The sequence below is a fragment of the Dreissena polymorpha genome, chromosome 1 (assembly GCF_020536995.1).
Source record: "Dreissena polymorpha isolate Duluth1 chromosome 1, UMN_Dpol_1.0, whole genome shotgun sequence".
Lineage (NCBI taxonomy): Eukaryota > Metazoa > Mollusca > Bivalvia > Myida > Dreissenidae > Dreissena > Dreissena polymorpha.
In genome coordinates this window covers 198,252,032-198,273,364 of record NC_068355.1, presented here as the reverse complement: position 1 = coordinate 198,273,364, position 21,333 = coordinate 198,252,032, and the positions used below count along the sequence as shown (strand labels likewise).

The window sequence follows — 21,333 nt, the reverse complement described above, 5'->3', positions numbered from 1 at the left end:
ACTGCCCCTGGAATTTGTTCACGTCATTGTGTCATTATGGATTTTTGTGACGTCATACGACCGACTTTCCCAGTTGTAATCTACATGCATAGGTCATTGGGTTTATAACGTTCCATTTTATTTATATTTTCTCTCTGATAGGCGTTTCTTGTTTGATTTAATTATTTTTATTTTTTTAGCAGTCACATAAACAACCAAGCTATGTAATATGGAATTTTTACACCCATTATTGCATCTTCTTCCTGTATTTGCGCGATGATTATCTGAGATATTAACTCCATGAGTCTATATTCTCAAATCTTTTTCTATAAAGAAGGAATGTAGTTGACAATTGTTAATAGTTTTATTTGATCGTTCGTCAAAAAGTTGTAACTCTGTTACTCTTGTATCTTCAATGCAATTGAGTAATTAAATAGTAATTAAATTGAATGCGTTTTAATTCCCTTTTTTTATTGTTTAATTTGAGTTATAATGCTATGACGTTAAATTTTATTTACACTTAAAGCGGGTATATACGATTTTGTTAAATATTTATGAATTTATATAAAATGTGTAAACAATTATTATATATAAATTTCACTATAAATTAAAATAAAAGTTAAGAAGAACATGTTTCGAAAAATGCAAAATAAGCCAGATATTTAATTCTGAAATTGAAAACGGCTGTACAGCCGAATTCGCCAGCATGTACACCATACATGTACGATGTGAATCTTAAAGGGATCTTTTCACGCTTTGGTAAATTGACAAAATTGAAAAAAGTTGTTTCAGATTCGTAATTTTTCGTTTTAGTTATGATATTTGTGAGGAAACAGTAATACTGAACATTAACCATGCTCTAATATAGCCATTATATGCATCTTTTGACGATTTTAAAACCTAAAAATTATAAAGCGTTGCAACGCGAAACGATTGAATAATTTGGAGAGTTCTGTTTTTGTCGTTAAATTTTGTGAAACTACGAAGATTGCTTATATAAGGTATAAAATACATCAACGATGTGTAATCGGCGGAATAGCTCAGTAGGCTAGAGCGTTTTTACTTCAGGACTCTGGCAGGACTCCAGGGGTCACTGGTTCGAAACCTGCTCCGGGCAATGTTCTTTTCCTTTTTAAAATTTTTTTCTTGATTTTTTAATGGAGCTTTTACGATCCAATGTTTACATTTATCAATATGAAGCATTTAATGAATAAGTTAAAAAAATGCCAAAATCTGTGAAAAGGCCCCTTTAACTTAGTTTAACGGTTTATTTAAATTCCCGCAACGATATCTATTCATACGACACTCGAACAGTAACTCCGATCCTAATACAAAGACGAATGCTTCGGTTATTGTAGGAAAATATGTACGTCACAATCGGCTCGGGGCGCTAATTTGTCTTTGCTGCATTTTATGAAATTCGGCTTTAATGTATAATTTTTCTTTCCCATTTTATGTTATTGTAACATATTTTATCAATATATTACAATTTAACACATATAAAAAATCGTATATACCCGCTTTAAATGTATTATGAATATTGCTGGGCCAAGTGTGAGGTTGAGCGCTCTATAACCAGGTTTAAACCCCCAATGCTTTGCATTGACCGTTCCAAGGCGGTGACCCCAGCTTTATTCATATTTTGTGTTTATGTTGGTTTGTATTGTGCTGTATTGTGCTGTTTTGTACTGTTTGGGCAATCGGTCACTTGCCTTAAATAAAGGACCAACTAATTGTTTTTAATGAAAATTCAATACTGCTCCAGCAGCTGGAGTTTCACTTCTTTATATTAATAGAAAGAACAGTTTTACACTCAATTCTCGACATCAATACAGTTTGTGCGTGCACCTTTTATTTTCAGAGAATTACCAGCGCAGCGCGTTTATACTTAAAGGCTATGTTCTCATATTTAGTACTTACTTCCATATTCTTGTCAACATGTTAACATGTAAATGTATAAAGAGCAGTGGAAGCGAGGCCTCACTTTAATACATTGCATTTCAACCCGCGAGGTATCGGGTCAATTCGCGGCCAGTGTATAAATGTCAGAGTTTATATACAGGTCATCACCGGAGTTCGCGGTCAGTAAAATAATAGTTATATAATAAATACGCTATCCGTGAACTAGGTGACCTGGAATTTTCTTTAGACCAGAAATATGTAGATTCTTAATGTGTTTTCAACAATACAATGATAAATAGTATTTTTGATTAATTTTAACAATAATTATTCCACCATATTGACCAATATATTAAGCATGAGCGCGATGATTATCGATACTGTTAATAATCGAATCAAATAGCAATGCCCGACAAACCACTAAAACAGGTTTGTTCGAAGAACGCGCCTATAAATATGGATACTTCTCGTGTGGCCGGTTGACTCATATGTTTTAATTTCACTTCCATTATTCTTTTGGTTTTCTGTTTTGTATCTATAGGTTTATGACCAGCAATATGTAATAATGTAAAATAAGCCGCGAAAACTCCGCGTAACATCCCGTACTGCGTGTGATGCAGCTAAGAACTGCACAGAAAAAAGACATTCGCTATACTTGATCTCATTCATTGAACTATCAACGCCATATATCTTTACATTTTACAGGCTACCTTTCCCACTTGCTAAAACGTCCGATCGTCACGGATGAATGATTTTATTGTTAGCTTGCACATACTGTAGTCAAATGATCACATGTGCAATTTAAAAAAAAAATATTTACTCATTAATGAGATATGTAAGTTTTAAAAGTGTTGCGTTAGAAAAATCACCAAGTGTAGTAAAAGGCGATATACATTTTATTCCAATTTAATTTCAATTTCATAATTCTAGGTAAGTTTTTACACAAGAACAACATAACATTACTTTAAGAAAAACATTATGGCTCGTATGAATATTCACGAGCGAAATGGCTCAATCGGCATGTTGCAAGCCGGTCAGTTATTAAGACGTGTACGTTTATGCGTTTTATTTTCTCATTGTTATTATTTAACGTTGTACGAGTTTGCGAATTTGACTTTTGAAGTGACGCTTTTAATTTGTTAAGTTTTACATACATGTATTGTTGTTTTTCAATTTCAATTAAATTTTCAGGAGTTATCAGATATGTGTTGAATTATTCTTGGTCCAAATTTCAACACAATCCGATCAAAAATAAGGGAGCTATATTGATATGATTAAGTGATGCGTTAGAAGTGTCTCCAAGTGTATTTCCTCAAAAATGTCATAACGAAAACGAAAATTAGCGAATCTGAAACAATTTTTTTTATTTTGTCAATTTACCAAAACGTACAATCTTTTGGAGGGTCCCTTAAAATTGATAACCGTAAACATGGGAACTATATACATGTACATGTACATGTAGCTCCAGTACAAAAAATAGTTAAGAAAGAGAAACAGTAATGCTTCATTTTGTTCGAACCACAGTCTCTTAGGGTAAACGTCTAATACTTAAACCACTCGGCCATCCGTGCTCATGTTAAGAATAGCGTATTTTATAAATTATATCAGCTATTCTTGTAATGTCACAAACTATAATGATAACAACAGATCCCGACTCTCCAAATTATTTGATCGCTTCGCGTTTGTAACGCTTTATAATTTTCAGGTTTTTAAATCGTCAAAAGATGCATGTCATTGATTATTTAGAGTATGGTAAATGTTCAGTATTACTGTTTCCTCGCAAATATAACTGCAACGAAAATTTGAAACCTTTTGTTTTCAATTTTGTCAATTTACCAAAACGTCAAAATGTCCCATTGATGGTGTTCTAGAAATTTTGAGAGTTCTGTTGTTGTCGTCACATTTTGTGAGACTACGAGTATTGCTTATATATAGTATAAAATAAAACGCACATTGTACTAGCATGGATGACCGAGTGGTATAAATGGTATATATTTATTTAATCTTTTTACTCCAGGACTCCAGGGGTCAGTGGTTCGAGCCCTGTTTAGGGTTACTTTTTTCGTTTTTGCATTTTATTCTTGTTTTTTTAACTCGAGATTTTTAGATCCAATGTTTTAATTTATCAATATAAAGCGCTTAAAGACGGTATTTTAGAACTTTTCTTTTTTCGTCAATCTGGTTGACTGCCCCTTTAATGTTTAGCGTGTTTTTTTACAAACTCAAATATTTTCTTTGAAAGTTAGACCGACGATGTTGAGAAAATGACGTAGTGACTAGAGAACCAGTTACTTGCTTAGATCTGATCAGAACAATTGCTCGAAACGAACAGACGAAGGCTCGTGGTTCATGTTTTCGTTCTAAATAAACGTAATATTCACTTACTTGGAATTTGCTTAATCAACATCGCAATTGATATTTCCTATTGAAATGCAAACAAAAAAAGTATAACGTCTATACGTTTTGATTGGTAAATATGCTTCTTATTTTTACATTCAAACAATGAATGTTAAACTCAAAGAACTAACTGATGAAACAGATTATATGTTAACACATACGTCTAGCTATCATTTTGCACATTTCAAAGTTGTAATGTTCATTATGAACTACTTATAAGACGCTGCACACGCTGTACGTGCCAGTTAGCGGCATTGTTCGTATTCTCACACTGCAACGATATCTCGTAGTAATATAATGCTCTTTGATAGTCGCCTTCCATTTCATAGCAGTGACCAAGCAAATTAAGCGCCGTCTCTAAGTGATGCATGTTGATTAAATTTCTTGGGTCAAATATACAAGAAGACCTGAGTTTTTCAAATGCATGAAGCTGTTTGTTGCGTTCACCGAGTCCTCCATATGTGAGATACTGTAGATAATGAAGGAAAGGACGAGCATCCACCTCAGCGTTGACCATCCATAGTTTCTCCGTGCTATTTCTCTGTGCAACTTTCTCTTCAGTCATACCGCGATTCATTTCAAACCACAATATGTATGGAGCGCAGTGCGCTTCTTGTCTAATAAACCTGACACATAATGCGAATGGTTGTTCACTGAGTATGTTGTCACAGTTATCTGAGATCATGTTAGCAAATACCTGGAGATCTCTTTCTCCATTTATATATATTTCTCCACACACAGACTTGACCTTGCTGTGATACCTCTTCTCTACACCCTCCAACACTCTTACTGCTGCGTAAAGATGTCCAAAGCAGTATAGCAAAGAAGCCAACTTTAAACGGCTTGAAACGACATCCGTTTTTAAAGAATATTGGAAGCGGCGTATAATTTTGATAAAAGCAGGGTTTGGTAGTCGCAAACACGTTGATGATTGCACTTAATTGTGTAATGCAAACAGGTGATTTATATAGTCGAAAGAAACGATTGTCAAATTGCCATACGTTGAGTTTTCAACAACAGCTCGTAATGCATTGTGTATACCTTGTTGGAAGTTTGTATTCGAAGTCTGTATCTCATATATTATCTTTGTTAATTCTGTATTAAATCTTTCCAAGTACTCGAACTTCAGAAACAAACTTATACCGTAACGTAACCGTACAGATCTCAGTTCTCCCTCTACAGCCTTTCCGATCCTCCGTCTACCACACGCTTGTAACCGACATCCTAATTGATCTATATCTATATGAAATAAATCTTGCAAGTCGCTCTTTATCAAGTAGTTCACGTACTGTAAAAGGCGTCTCTGTTGCCCCATAGACAGTTTCCCATCGAACAAGTTTACTCCTTCTATGATGTAATGAGGCAAGCTTCCCAATCGCAGCCATTTTCTTAATATTTGTAAACAAAGTAAAAGTAGAAACATGAGATTATGCTCCTTCCACAGAGAAGGATGTGCTCTTTCTATGGTGTAGAACATTAATGTTTACAATGAAAACTTGTGGTACAATCCCCAACCATTTTATTAAGTAAGGCATTTTTAATTATTTTTAGACTAATGTAACATTTAATTTGTGTCATATTCAAACTAAACATCAACATTCGTTCAATAAGATTCGGAGACAGGCGCCATTCTTCGCGCTTGTAATCACTGTCTGGGTGTCCTGCAGGTACCAGGAAAGACGGAGATCGTCGTGAAGCCTCCAGTAATTTGGCAGGCGGCCAATGTCTCCCTCTACATCTGTCTATCCAGTGCTGTATTTCAGGAAGAGGTTTGCAGACATGATATGCCGATACAATATCCCAGTTGGGAAGATTACTCACAGAAGGTCCATTTTTGGTTACCTCTCCTTCATGTGCTACCGCTACCGTCCGCTCAATTTCCTGTTTGTATCTTTCTGAGCTGAATAGTACTTGCCCAGAATCTTTCCTCATACACCTGTCATCGTCAATACTGGTCACCGGTTCCGGTGTGTATTTCTTTATGACCTGTAGCAAGTACTGTTGAGGTGGAGTGGTGTCGTCACGAAACAGCAGAAGGTTAACCATCCCAGACTCCCAGTCGTTCCAGTCTGTCATGATGTTCACACATTTGTTACTATGTAGGTAATCAATATCAGAATTGAGACCGGGAGTGGTGGTGCCTTCAGATTGGCTCCCGAAATGGAAAGATTCTGCGATTTCTACTCCTAATAGTTGCCATGCTATCATCTACATACGCTCTCTTCGCAAATATGTGTCTCTCCGCTCCATTACAGTGCATTTTCCGGCTCCAATCTCATCCAGCAGATCCGATAACCGGACAGACAATGCTAGGAAGTGCTCTGGAATATGGATGTATAATTATTACATCAGCATTATGTAGGCTATTATTATTAAATCATCATCAACATTATAAATATAAGTAAACAACATTCAGTTGTTATTATTTAAACAATTATACACGAAATGATATATTTTCATTTTTTTAAATGTTTTGAAACAAATTAATCATGGTCGTGAAACGTTATATTTTACTAATTCCGCAGAGATTTAAATGATTAAAACGAAATGCAAACTTATGTACTAGTATTTCTTAAATCGATTTAAGGCCTTTTGAACGATTTGACGAATTGACCATGTTTCAACTTTCTGTAACATGTTAAAAAGAAGCAAGAACAGAGGACATAGAGCGAACTAATACTACATAATAGCCATATACGTAAAATACATGTTTGTTAATGGCTAAGCATCATTTAAAGGGGCCTTTTCACAGATTTTGGCATTTTTTAACTTATTCATTAAATGCTTTATATCGATAAATGTAAACATTTGATCGTAAAAGCTCCAGTAAAAAATCAAGAATAAAATTTAAAAAAGGAAAAGAACATTGCCCGGACCAGGTTTCGAACCAGTGACCCCTGGAGTCCTGCCAGTGTCCTGAAGTAAAAACGCTCTAGCCTACTGAGCTATTCCGCCGAGTACATATACTTGAAGTATTTTATACCTTATATAAGCAATCTTCGTAGTTTCACAAAATTTAACGACAAAAACAGAACTCTCCAAATTATTCAATCGTTTCGCGTTGCAACGCTTTATAATTTTTAGGTTTTAAAATCGTCAAAAGATGCATATAATGGCTATATTAGACCATGGTAAATGTTCAGTATTACTGTTTCCTCACAAATATCATAACTAAAACGAAAATTTGCGAATCTGAAACAACTTTTTTCAATTTTGTCAATTTACCAAAGCGTGAAAAGATCCCTTTAAAATCATTTAAATATTAATGCTTTACAAATACAAAACGATAGAACAAATTGGGTTGTTTCGATTGTGTTTTTTATGTTTGGCTTTATTAGGATCACTTATACTGACGAAAATAATAATGTAGCAGTTAGACGATCGGGATAGTCAAGGGAAAGGACTCGGAACTCGGACGGGAATGGTTCGAATCATCCTGAAGGTACCATTTAATTAAAAATCGTTCTTCAGGTTAAATGTGTTCGCTGTTTGGTTATCGTGAGGTTCTTTAATTTATTTCATTCAATCTATCAAGATTAGGCATTTCATGACAAACTTCAATAGTACCAATAATTTGATAAAAACGCCCTTAAATTGTTTCCACTAAAAAAACACTTTTAACATATTTCGCGTCATTGACAGCACAACATAAACATAATTTTATAGAAGTTGTCTTAATCGCAAAAATTACACACAAGAAAGCGTATATGATTTAATTCACAACTTGTATGTGTGTCTGTCAGTCCGTCCGTGTCTTCAAAATCATCATCTGTTAAATTTTATTTTTGAAAACAAAAACTGATAAATGCACAAAGACATCTTCCTTAAAATAAATACGACGACTCAAGTCTAAGTTTAGGGACACACCTTTGTTATAAATATCGAATACAAAAGTTCTTCTCGCTCTAATAAAGGCATTTGAAACGCTTTATAATTGAGATGGATAATTCATTTTTTAATGAAAATTAAAACCATCACGTTTTACCAGCAAGTTTGTCACGAGATGTTGACCCCGTCTGTTGTTTGACCTCCTCGGTGGATCCACATTGATACAAACTCTTCTAGCACCAAGATTGAGTTTCGAACTGTGTGCATATACCTTGAAGAACATATCACTCAATGTTAAAAGTAACGAAGTATGAAGAAACATCTCAGTATACATGAACTGTAAAAGTGGTGATGTTGTTTAACCTACGCTAACCATTCATACCACCTGATATAATGTAATGTATAATCCGCCAATACAGTTTGTTCGTCTAAATGGTGTGTGTCATTAAACATAACAATTCCAAATGACTACGTATTATTTTCCAAAACAAAACAACCATTTTCAATTCAATTAAAAGGCAATTTTGGGTGGGCGTGGTCTATGGGGGCGGGGCGCCCCAGGGTTGGTAATGGGATCATGCATAGTTGACATTGACCGAATTGTCATAGGAGAAGGTCAGTATCAATTAGAAGTAAATCGGTGTAGAAATGAATAAGTTAATGTAAAATAACCACATAATCCCCCCGCTCCAATTTAAAGCGTGGGGATAATCAATGACAAATAAGAATCAAAGTACTGACAGTACTGATATGACGCTTTTGAAGAGGATTGATATAAAAGCATCAATTTAAGTTTATCTACATCACCACAATTGTGAATATGGGTACACAAATTTTGGGTACGAAAAACAATTTGGGTACGAACATTTTGGGTAGGAAAAAATTATGCCAAAAAAATTTGGGTACGAACAACATTTTGGGTACCAAACGAATTTGGGTACGAACATAAAATCTGGGTACGAACAAAAATTTGGGTTTGAACAAAAAACGGGTACGAAAAATGTTGGGTGCGAAAAAAAATGGGGGTACGGGAAGATTTGGAGTACGAAACAAAATTGGGTACGAAAATGATGTGGGTACACAAAAAAAAATTGGATACGAAAAATTTTGGGTACGACAAAAAAGTTGGGGGTACGGGGAAGTGATACCAGTGGACTTCTCGATAAATTTGAAAGAGGACTGGAACCAAGCTGCCTGTACCTTTATCAATTGCCTTGGGGTTGGTAATGTAACATGGAAGGTCGATATAGACCTTGTTGTCATAAGAGATGTTCGGTATTAAAGGGGCCTTTTCACAGATTTTGGCATTTTTTTAACTTATTCATTAAATGCTTTATATTGATAAATGTAAACATTGGATCGTAAAAGCTCCAGTAAAAAATCAAGAAAAAAAATTAAAAAAAGGAAAAGAACATTGCCCGGAGCAGGTTTCGAACCAGTGACCCCTGGAGTCCTGCCAGAGTCCTGAAGTAAAAACGCTCTAGCCTACTGAGCTATTCCGCCGACTACACATTCTTGACGTATTTTATACCTTATATAAGCAATCTTCGTAGTTTCACAAAATTTAACGACAAAAACAGAACTCTCCAAATTATTCAATCGTTTCGCGTTGCAACGCTTTATAATTTTTAGGTTTTAAAATCGTCAAAAGATGCATATAATGGCAATATTAGAGCATGGTTAATGTTCAGTATTACTGTTTCCTCACAAATATCATAACTAAAACGAAAAATTACGAATCTGAGACAACTTTTTTCAATTTTGTCAATTTACCAAAGCGTGAAAAGATCCCTTTAATATGAAGTGAATTGATGAATAAATGAAGATGTTATGTTAAAGGGATCTTTTCACGCTTTGGTTAATTGACAAAATTGAAAAAAGTTGTTTCAGATTCGCAAATTTTCGTTTTAGTTATGATATTTGTGTGGAATCAGTAATACTGAACATTTACCATGGTCTAATATAGCCATTATATGCATCTTTTGACGATTTTAAAACCTAAAAATTATAAAGCGTTGCAACGCGAAACGATTGAATAATTTGGAGAGTTCTGTTTTTGTCGTTACATTTTGTGAAACTACGAAGATTGCTTATATAAGGTATAAAATACGCTAAGTAAGCGTACTCGGCGGAATAGCTCAATAGGCTAAAGCGTTTTTACTTCAGGACTCTGGCAGGACTCCAGGGGTCACTGGTTCGAAACCTGGTCTGGGCAATGTTCTTTTCCTTTTTTTAATTTTATTCTTGATTTTTTACTGGAGCTTTTACGATCCAATGTTTACATTTATCGATATAAAGCATTTAATGAATATGTTAAAAAATGCCAAAATCTGTGAAAAGGCACCTTTAAAATAAAGTTTGTGCCCAACCCCAACACCCATTCTCTACTATCTCCTCCTACACTTTTAAAACTAGAACCTTAAAACTTACACACATGATAGCTATGAGCATAGTGCGACGGTGCACTGTTTGAAATTTGGATTTGACCCCTGGGTCAAAAGTTATTATCATGTGCGTCGCATGTTGTAAGTAAAAGGAGATTTTTTACCCATTCTACCCATTTATTTACCCATAACTTTTGACCCAGTAGTCAGATCAAAATTCCAAATAGCTCACCGTCGCACATATGCTCATATCTACCATGTGTGTAAGTTTCAAGGTTCTAGTGCTAATAGTGTAGGAGGAGATAGTGGCCAGGACAGACGGACAGACAGCGGAAATAAATACAATATCTCCACGCTTTTAAAAAGGGTGGGAACAAAAATCAATGTAAATTGTGTTTTGCAAGTAAAGTTTCAATGGGCTACATAATTAGATATTTATGTATTTACTTTACATATAAAGCACCGGTATACTGTCTTCGAAACCTGATGGTAACCATAAACCGGCTTCGTTCATAGTGTGTTGCAGAAATAAATAACATGATAATTTAATTCTTTTATAGCAGGAAAAATAGCCGTCTGTCTTGTTTAAAAGGAACCACGTTTGTATGTACATATATCCATCACAAAACACTAACCTTGTTCTTTGTGCCTGTTTCCTGAGGAAATGCCGGCATAGACGGCAGACAATTGACTGTCCTGTTGATAGTATCTGGTTCTGCCTCCATTCTGTCCTGCCTGAATATATCAAGATTGAATTTTTAATATTTTTTCGTTCAAACACTTTAAATAAAGTACCGATGGCATTGAAATGAGAAGATATAGTGTACATGTTTTTATTTCTAACTTATCCCGCTTCTAAATGTTTCGCGTATGCGCTATAGATACAAACACTAAATGGAGAACATCGACGTACACTTTTATCTTAATGCAATTGCACATTAATATTAAAATACAGTTTACGCAAACTGAAAAACTTATAAGCAATTGATAGTTGATCTTTTGTGTTCGCTTCAGAACTTTTAAAAACTAGCTACGTTATTCACTTTCGGTATTAATAAATACGAGCCGATGGAAAATAAGTTTCTAGTTACTATTTATAGTGTATGTTGATAGTGTCATATATACGTTTTGTTAATATCTATTTTTTATCAACATACTTTCCACACGTACGAGCGATTCTCTTTCAATAAAGGCAAAGTCTCATAACGTGTCTTCCCAGTCCTACAAACAGTTCAGCGATGGAACATTGCATGAAGAAATGTAATAGTAAAACATAAAACAACACATGATACGATATCTCCTATTAAGCCCACACTGATCTTAATCTTAAATGTTCTGTTAACAAGGTGTTACAATCAACAAGCGAGCCAGGTGTTAACCTATTGCTAGCAAATTCCGAACTAGGTCTATTAAGGGGACTTTTGTTCTTGAAAAGCTTCATTAAAGGGATCTTTTCACGCTTTGGTAAATTGACAAAATTGAAAAAAGTTGTTTCAGATTCGCAAATTTTCGTTTTAGTTATGATAATTGTGAGGAAACAGTAATACTGAACATTTACCATGGTCTAATATAGCCATTATATGCATCTTTTGACGAATTTAAAACCTAAAAATTATAAAGCGTTGCAACGCGAAACGATTGAATAATTTGGAGAGTTCTGTTTTTGTCGTTAAATTTTGTGAAACTACGAAGATTGCTTATATAAGGTATAAAATACGTCAGGTACGTGCACTCGGCGGAATAGCTCAGTAGGCTAGAGCGTTTTTACTTCAGGACTCTGGCAGGACTCCAGGGGTCACTGGTTCGAAACCTGTTCCGGGCAATGTGCTTTTCCTTTTTTTAATTTTATTCTTGATTTTTTACTGGAGCTTTTACGATCCAATGTTTACATTTATCGATATAAAGCATTAAATGAATAAGTTAAAAAATGCCAAAATCTGTGAAAAGGCACCTTTATGATTGGCCTATAAATGCGGCAACAAAAGTGTTTCCTGTGCGAAGTATTAAAGGAAGACGTACAAGACGGAAAATAGACAATTACAAAGGCACACGATAAAGGTGCGGTTTATAGTCTGCTTCGATAAACATCTTCAGCCGACTTCACAATCAACCCCCCGATCGCTGGGATTTAAGTCGTCCGTTAACATATGGCGCACCAGGCAGCCACGGCACATTGACTCATTTCCCTCACAGGTACCCATTTATACACCTGGGTGGAGAGGAGCAAGCGTGGTATTAATTTTTTGCTCAGAAAAATCAAGTGCCTGGGCGGGATTCGAACCAGGGACCTTTCGATCCCTAGCCCAGCATCTTACCACTAGACCACTGTCCCCACAAAGTTAATTTAATCGTTTTTAACGCTTCTATATGTAAACTGAGTATATTGTTGAATTGATGTATATGAGTAATCACGATAAAACGGAGGAGAAGACGAAAACATGATAACTAATTTAAAAATTGTAATAAAAGTTATGATTATGATGAGGATTACAATGATGTTGGTCAATATGTGGTTACGATGATGATAATTATTGTAATAACGATTATGTTGATATTTAGTGCGACCACACAACGACCAAATTAATGTGAGGTTTTACACCGCGATGTTCTTCAAATCAAAACCGAAACTAAATGTTAAATTCATGTAGGTGGACATTACAAAAGATCTATGAATTACATGCAGTCGCATGGAAATGTAGATTTTGTTTCGTTTTCGAATGCCTAATAATGGGATTTATAACAGCCATATGTTCGATGTACACATAGATGCACTACTACAACTACTGCAGATACAAAACACAACTACGTTCAAAACTACTTCTACTACTACCGCTACTACTACAGGCGCAACGGAAGCTCTTGGGATTTGGGACCGCGGCTGGTGTTGTCAAGGGAGGAATTTATTTAAACACTCGATGCAAAATCACGGCTTTAACTAGCTTTTTTATTTTAAGCGGGGTGTTTCACGATACATAGCTTTACAATTTATTTCATTACTTAAATGTCAGATATTCTTAAATAAAATTAAAAAATGGGTTTTTCAACATGAATGATCTTAGCAAATTTAAATTTTGATATTGGCTTGGAACATCAATTTTAATGAATAAATGATGATTATGGTGATGACGATGATAACGAAAATGACGACGATAAAGCTGATGAAACATGCAAAACCAAATGTCATAAATACAGACGATATCTCAATATTTTGATTAATTATAAATAAGCACACTTTTACACGCAATTACATCTCACTATACACATGTTTAGAAGCAACAAACCAAATTAGATTATTCAACAAATCACAACTGTTACAATATGTATTCTGATTTAGTGATTACTCATATACATCAATTCAACAATATACTAAGTTTACATATAGAAGCGTTAAAAACGATTAAATTAACTTTAAGCGTAAAATATAACACAATACAGTCAAATTACCATTACGGATCATTACCCATATCGGGTCACTTTGATGTTCAAGACTGCGTATCGCGATAAATACTTTACATTTTAAGATGATATTTTGCACACAGCATATTCAAGGCCTGTTCTTTAAAACGCATTGATTGAGTCGTAATCGGAGCTTCTCTTTGTCAAACATTTCGGTATGTTTTTGCTGACATGTATATACGACTGTGTTTACTTACGTCTCGATTCCTAATAGAGATTGAACATTTTTCGCGGCCTAATGCTATAACTCTGTTGAAAAGCAAGAAGTTTACGCATTTATTTAAATGCCATTTAGTAGTCTTTTTGCCTGCAAAAGTCGATTTCAGGTGTTTAAGATTTTGCAACACCTTAAATGAAATGAAGAATTAGGGCAATAACGGATCAACGTGATAATATACGTTTTGATAATATATATTGTTAAATTATATGCAAATCTTGTTGATTGTTACAATAACTAATCTCAATCTTAATGTTTTATTTATTTACCATGTTCAATGTCGATGATTAGATATGATTCAAACAATTTACGTGGCATATTAGATACCCATATCTTTTCGATCTTTTTAGGATTTTCAACAGATAATTCACACAAGAACACCATGCGTAAAGTGTACATACAAGATCACATATAGAAAACAATTAATAACAAAAAAATGAATATAATTTATAACAGGAAATGTAACTTGGTCATTGTAAACAACACAGTTCGTGTTTTGACAGTTCAAATAGCGTGTTAGATGCCCCCTGAGTGGTTTCGATCACGTGATCCGTTATGGCTACAAGTGATCCGTAAATGCATGAAATCTGCGGCATAAAAAAGGTATCACAAATACATTTTGCCAGCGTTTAAAAATAAGACTACGTGCTGAATCAGTAAGCAAAGGTAATATTTAATCAAACTGGTGTAAAAGAAGTCTCAAAACATGTTTGCCTGTTTATCAGAACAACTTTATTACGCAACTGCTCTAATGGTTCCGGGGGGGGGGGGGGATAACTTCCCAATTTTTGGGTAGGGGTGTCCCGCTGAGACTTCCGAAATGTGACCCATTTTTATACCGAAACTCTGATACAGATCTAAGACCCATTTTGATACAAGATTGTTTAAAAAGCAGATCCATTTATATACGACACCATCGAGAAAGTGGACCTATTTCAATACAAGAAATTTGATAAACTTGACCCATTTCAATACTAGAAATTGTTAAAGTGGACACATTTCATACTAGAATTTCAATCTCTATCATATCAATACATTATACTTGATATATTGAATTTGCTATTATATGCTTACGTCTAAATTGCATATATGTATCATACAACTTATAAAACTTTTTATATCCATTTATGTACAAGAATGAAATTTATCATACCAATTGTGATACTGATACATTCAAATCAATATGCATTAAATTGATATACAAGCAAATTTCTGATTTCAATACCCATTTCTATACTTAGATGAATAAAACCATATCCATATCGATAATTTGAATCCAAAAACACACCCCATAAAATCGGCACACCCCTTTATACCCGTATATAGGGAGATACCCCCCCGAGTAATGGTTACTTGACTTTACATTTCATAATAAACAACACTTACCACATTACAACATGTCGTCTACGTTATGCTGCCTGATTGTATTTGGCTTCACCTATCTTTAGAACATTAAATAATTATTTACTATAATTAAAATTATTATTATAATTAAAACGATTATCTTTTATTGACTTCAGTATTACCTGACAATCTATGTGTACTATAGCGAAATCGAAAGTAATGTGTTCTAGATTGTTGCGGGTATTTCCATTGACGTAATTCAAACGTCATGAATTTACATTGTAACCACAGTGCAGAGCGATACATTAAACATCGATTCGGTTTGGTTTTAGTTTTAATGCAAAGGCGTAGCTCAGCCTAAATACGTGTTACTGTATATATTGTTACGAAAATATAAAAAATAAGTTTTAATGTACATGTATCTTTAACGTATTTTCAAAGTGTCCTAAATTCTTATATGTTCGACCACACACATATGTTGGACATTATGACATATTTTTATAAAACGTGCGTTATTTATCTTTATTTACAAAATTGTTGTTGTTTTTGGTTCGAAACATGTGAAGTGAAGATTTTATTTGGGAACAAATTAAGGTTAACATTTATAAAAAATTTGCTACATATATTTTGTAAATGCCAATCATTATGAATGTAATCATTCTAAAATAAAATGCTGGCGTTAATAAGTCTATAGGATTATTTATTATATGGTTTACTAGTATATCAAATTACTTCAAACGTTTAATGAAGTCCTATAAAAATAATAACTAAGCAGATTGGTAGGGGCCGCGGGTGGTGTTGTTGAGGGAAGGTTAAGTCTATCCAACATTATTTTTTTAAACTCTCCATGCAAAATCACGGCTTTTCTCAGTTTATGCGGGGTGTTTCACGATACATAGTTTTACAATTTATTTCATTACTTAAATGTCAGATATTCTTAAATGGAATTAAAGACATGGGGCTTTAAACATGAATGATCTTAGAAAATTTAAATTATGATATTGGCTTGAAACATCAATTTTAATGAATAAATTATGATTAGGGTGATGGCATTGGTCATGAAAATGACGATGATAAAGCTAATTATTGTGCATGAAAATGACGATGATAAAGCTAATTATTGTGCAAACCCAAATGTTATAAAGACATACGATATTTACACGTCTATTAATTTTGAATATAAATAAACACACTTATACATGCGGTTACATCTCACTATAAACAGGCTTAGAAGCAACAAACTAAATTTGATTATTAAACAAATAACAACAATGAATCATGATGATGATGGTGATGACGATGATGGAGATGATGATGATGATGTTATGATGATGATGATGATTATGACGATTATAATGATATTGACGATGATGATATTGACGATGATGCACAATCAAATGTCAAATGATATCTACACGTCTATTCATTTTGAATAATTATAACTAAGCACACTTATACACGGAATTGCATATCACGATGTACATGCTTACACGCACAGAACTAAATATGATAATTCACCCTTTCCCCCATAAGAAGCCAAGTGAAAATGGCTTTGGAACCAGCATAAAACCAGAAAAGCCTGTGAGTAACTCGCAGTCTGTTCAGGTTTTATGCTGTTCGCTGCTCATCGGTACCTAAGGATTGGAAATGAGGCCTTTAAAAATTTTATCTAGGAAGTAAGATGTAATTAAATTTAACTTTGTGACTTAAAATGCGCCAAAATAGGTTTCTAAGTGGTAAAGGGTTAAACTGATAACGGCTGTTGCAATATTTGGTCTGCTTTTATTACTACTAATGTACATGATTGTAACAATATATACTAAGTTATCATACTCATGCGTTAAAAACAACTATATTAACGGTATTCTAAATGATAAGAATATATATTTTATAGATAAAAAATGTATTACAACATGCCGTTTAAGTTATACTTCCTGATTGTAATTTTCTGCATGTATCATTAGACATTTAATAAATATAATGTTTATTCTAATTGGTACGATCACCTTTCATTGACATTCGTATTACTTAACAATCTGTGTGTACTTGAGCAATATCGGAAGTGATGTATTCTAGGATTGTTTGGGTATTTCCACTGACTTACTTTACAAATCATGATGGTACATTGTAACATTCAAAATGGAAACAGTACTTCACGTCATCCATCGCCTGAAAATACACATGTTAGTTGAGAAGCGACGCATGAAGTCGCCATAAGTATGGTGGGAAAAAAGGAATAATGTGTTCATCGTTTAAGCTCTACGATAGTTCTGTTAATGCATTGATGGATTTACGTTTTAATACATGGTTGGGATATTATACATGCTTTTTCAATTATCAAGAAAATTAACGGACATTCGAAAGTTGATATTTTTTTAGAGAAATATGTTGCGGTTTTCATTATTGTGATAATTTGTATAAAAAAAATCTTAAATTTTTTTAACAGGTTTTGGTCTGAACAAAACCAACATCATAGCGTATAATATACACGCGTTATTGTAGAGGTTGCTTATGCATTTTTAACCTCACGTTTATAATATGGATACTATATATTTAACTGATTTATATCAAAGTATAAATCAGTACGCATATGACACATATGTATACGTATATTTGTTATCTCATCATTTCACTTGCATTATCGAGCCCAAGTGTGGATTGCTTTTTAATTGTTTATCCTCGTTTAATACTGGAGCTGTTAGTTAAATATGTCTACACTTACATATTTAAGCATTAAATAAGAATCTGAAAAACAACTAAAGTCTATTAAAAGGTCACTTAAAGAACTATACACTGCATTTATTATGTCCGCCTGGGTGTCCGTCCGGTCGATATGTTTTTCTGATCAGACATTAAATGGAACCTTTATAAGTAGACAGATATTATTAGGGGAAGGAATTTGTCCAATGGCCGAAACTCTTGCTTTCATATTCTTTTATAAGTTTTATTCCTCGTATATATTTATATTAAAATGTTGTCAACTGTACACCTCGACAATTGTAAGAGGTATAAATTTGAAACTGCTTATTCGATTGATCTTATTTGGTGTGTTGTACACACGAACCATATATTTTGATTGATCTTATTTGGGGTGCTGTACACACGAGCCATATATTTTGATTGATCTTATTTGGGGTGTTGTACACACGAACCATATCTTTTGATTGATCTTATTTGGTGTGTTGTACACACGAACCATATCTTTTGATTGATCTTATTTGGTGTGTTGTACACACGAACCATATCTTTTGATTGATCTTATTTGGGGTGTTGTACACACGAACCATATCTTTTGATTGATCTTATTTGGGGTGTTGTACACACGAACCATATCTTTTGATTGATCTTATTTGGGGTGTTGTACACACGAACCATATCTTTTGATTGATCTTATTTGGGGTGTTGTACACACGAACCATATCTTTTGATTGATCTTATTTGGGGTGTTGTACACACGAGTCATATATTTTGATTGATCTTATTTGGGGTGTTGTACACACGAGTCATATATTTTGATTGATCTTATTTGGGGTGTTGTACACACGAGTCATATATTTTGATTGATCTTATTTGGTGTGTTGTACACACGAGTCATATATTTTGATTGATCTTATTTGGGGTGTTGTACACACGAGCCATATATTTTGATTGATCTTATTTGGGGTGTTGTACACACGAGTCATATATTTTGATTGATCTTATTTGGTGTGTTGTACACACGAGTCATATATTTTGATTGATCTTATTTGGTGTGTTGTACACACGAGTCATATATTTTGATTGATCTTATTTGGGGTGTTGTACACACGAGTCATATATTTTGATTGATCTTATTTGGTGTGCTGTACACACGAGTCATATATTTTGATTGATCTTATTTGGGGTGTTGTACACACGAGTCATATATTTTGATTGATCTTATTTGGGGTGTTGTTCACACGAGTCATATATTTTGATTGATCTTATTTGGGGTGTTGTACACACGAGCCATATATTTTGATTGATCTTATTTGGGGTGTTGTACACACGAGTCATATATTTTGATTGATCTTATTTGGTGTGTTGTACACACGAGTCATATATTTTGATTGATCTTATTTGGTGTGTTGTACACACGAGTCATATATTTTGATTGATCTTATTTGGGGTGTTGTACACACGAGTCATATATTTTGATTGATCTTATTTGGGGTGTTGTACACACGAGTCATATATTTTGATTGATCTTATTTGGGGTGTTGTACACACGAGTCATATATTTTGATTGATCTTATTTGGTGTGTTGTACACACGAGTCATATATTTTGATTGATCTTATTTGGGGTGTTGTACACACGAGTCATATATTTTGATTGATCTTATTTGGGGTGTTGTACACACGAGTCATATATTTTGATTGATCTTATTTGGTGTGCTGTACACACGAGCCATATATTTTGATTGATCTTATTTGGTGTGCTGTACACACGAGTCATATATTTTGATTGATCTTATTTTGGGTGCTGTACACACGAGCCATATATTTTGATTGATCTTATTTGGGGTGTTGTACACACGAGCCATATATTTTGATTGATCTTATTTGGGGTGTTGTACACACGAGCCATATATTTTGATTGATCTTATTTGGTGTGCTGTACACACGAGTCATATATTTTGATTGATCTTATTTGGTGTGCTGTACACACGAGCCATATATTTTGATTGATCTTATTTGGGGTGTTGTACACACGAGTCATATATTTTGATTGATCTTATTTGGTGTGTTGTACACACGAGCCATATATTTTGATTGATCTTATTTGGGGTGTTGTACACACGAGTCATATCTTTTGATTGATCTTATTTGGTGTGTTGTACACACGAGTCATATCTTTTGATTGATCTTATTTGGTGTGTTGTACACACGAGTCATATCTTTTGATTGATCTTATTTTGGGTGTTTTACACACGAGCCATATATTTTGATTGATCTTATTTGGGGTGTTGTACACACGAGTCATATCTTTTGATTGATCTTATTTGGTGTGTTGTACACACGAGTAATATCTTTTGATTGATCTTATTTGGTGTGTTGTACACACGAACCATATCTTTTGATTGATCGTATTTGGTGTGTTGTACACACGAACCATATCTTTTGATTGATCTTATTTGGTGTGTTGTACACACGAACCATATCTTTTGATTGATCTTATTTTGGGTGTTGTACACACGAGCAATATCTTTTGATTGATCTTATTTGGTGTGTTGTACACACGAGTCATATCTTTTGATTGATCTTATTTGGTGTGTTGTACACACGAACCATATCTTTTGATTGATCTTATTTTGGGTGTTGTACACACGAGCAATATCTTTTGATTGATCTTATTTGGGGTGTTGTACACGAGTCATATCTTTTGATTGATCTTATTTGGTGTGTTGTACACACGAACCATATCTTTTGATTGATCTTATTTTGGGTGTTGTACACACGAGCAATATCTTTTGATTGATCTTATTTGGGGTGTTGTACACACGAGTCATATCTTTTGATTGATCTTATTTGGTGTGTTGTACACACGAACCATATCTTTTGATTGATCTTATTTTGGGTGTTGTACACACGAGCAATATCTTTTGATTGATCTTATTTGGGGTGTTGTACACACGAGTCATATCTTTTGATTTATCTTATTTGGGTTGTTGTACACACGAGCCATATCTTTTGATTGATCTTATTTGGGGTGTTGTACACACGAACCATATCTTTAGATTGATCTTATTTGGTGTGTTGTACACACGAGCCATATCTTTTGATTGATCTTATTTGGTGTGTTGTACACA

General features: G+C 34.0%; 1 long non-coding RNA gene across 1 annotated transcript; it reads right to left on the bottom strand.

Annotated features, from left to right (window-relative positions):
• Positions 1–2,756: 2,756 nt before the first annotated feature.
• On the bottom strand, positions 2,757–15,707 carry LOC127864526 (uncharacterized). The gene is made up of 4 exons (XR_008042068.1): positions 15,547–15,707; positions 11,123–11,222; positions 8,261–8,374; positions 2,757–6,596 (listed from the first exon to the last, which is right to left on the bottom strand). It is a non-coding gene; the product is annotated as an uncharacterized LOC127864526 (long non-coding RNA).
• Between the last annotated feature and the right edge of the window lie 5,626 nt (positions 15,708–21,333).